We start from the raw sequence: 1,442 nt of genomic DNA, 5'->3' as shown, positions 1-1,442 counted from the left end.
ACTAATCACTATGCAGGATGTTAACGCTGCGAATTCGTTAATTGTTCAAATTTTCTTGTGTAAAAATCGCAACAGTCAAGTAACAGAGCTCGCTTTCTCCGCCGTAGAGGCAATTAGGTTGATTGGCGAATAAAGTCCTGAGCAAACGAAACGATGCCACCACAGTCATTGCGATCCACCCTCGTACCCTCTATACACAGATGCGTTAACGAGTCTGTGCTATTCATAGCCGACGGTTTTCGATTCCTAAAGAAAGAAAAAGCCCCGCACAACCGATGATTTTCGGAGCGATGCTCTGAAATGGTTGGTCTCTTGCTAGACAGCAGATAGCTTGCAGACGCATTAACCCGCTGCAGTATCACACAGCAGCGCTAATGGTCGCGCGTGCGCACATTCCTGAGATATTTTAACAATCGCTGACCGAGTGCGTCCTGCGGCAGGTCGATTGGGTAACACTAATTACCATCGTGGCAATTAACGGCGGTGTAATTAATGTTTTTATTGTCGGTTATTACGTTTGGGGGGTTATGCATAGACGCTGGTTAGGTTATACGTAGTTGATATATGGGTTGCACAGTACTGTAGCCTGTAGGTGCTGGAGGGTGGCAGTGTAGTAGGCAGGCAGGCAGGCAGGTAGGTAGGTAGTGTGTGTGTGTGGCGGTGTACATTGTAGGTGCAGTTTTGGTTACACAGGTTTTTCAGGTAAGGGATTAAACTCGAATGCTAATTACGGGTTTATACTGAAATCAGCGGACAGTCGGACGAGCAAGCAGTGTACTTGTCTTCAAATGGTGTAACAAACGCCTGCATGTTATTGTGAGATGGTTCATGTCAATGAGCTAGATATACGTCTATATATATATATATATAGTTTAGTTTTAACCGCAATATTCACATAGTATATTCGAACAACCGTCGGTGATTCTACGTTGTCGAAACAATTCCTGTGCGTGCGTGCGTGCGTGCCTGTGAAGTTTGTACAACTGTGTACAACGATGAAGGTGTATATTCAAATCCTGTCCACAAGTGTCACTTCCATGATTGCAAATTTATTTGTTGATTCAATCACAAACTTTGTGAAATGACAGGATTAAACATTATTAGGTATCATAAACATTTGTGGAAGGGGGGTTCGCATGGGCTTATGTTTCGTGATTTTAAAGACTTTTCCAATCGTTGATTTCGGGGTTTCAGACTACCTGTGTCACATGATCTCCAGACGACACATTCTGATTCTGCAGTGAAATCACATACCATTCAGTTTCTGATTCTGCAGTGAAATCAGATGATACCATTCTGATTCTGCAGTGAAATCACATACCATTCAGTTTCTGATTCTGCAGTGAAATCAGATAATACCATTCAGTTTCTGATTCTGCAGTGAAATCAGATAATACCATTCAGTTTCTGATTCTGCAGTGAAATCAGATGATACCATTCTG

At 42.6% G+C, this 1,442-nt stretch overlaps 1 protein-coding gene across 1 annotated transcript in view; it reads left to right on the top strand.

Annotated features, from left to right (window-relative positions):
- Positions 1-1,442, top strand: part of LOC106816717 (glycogen debranching enzyme-like) — a 56,193-nt gene that overhangs the window by 53,078 nt on the left and 1,673 nt on the right. The gene's annotated exons all lie outside the window — the stretch shown is intronic.

This window comes from Priapulus caudatus, unplaced genomic scaffold (genome assembly GCF_000485595.1).
Source record: "Priapulus caudatus unplaced genomic scaffold, Priapulus_caudatus-5.0.1 Scaffold33, whole genome shotgun sequence".
Taxonomy (NCBI): domain Eukaryota; kingdom Metazoa; phylum Priapulida; class Priapulimorpha; order Priapulimorphida; family Priapulidae; genus Priapulus; species Priapulus caudatus.
The sequence above is the reverse complement of the archived record's forward strand: the minus strand, read 5'-3'. Positions and strand labels throughout refer to the sequence as shown.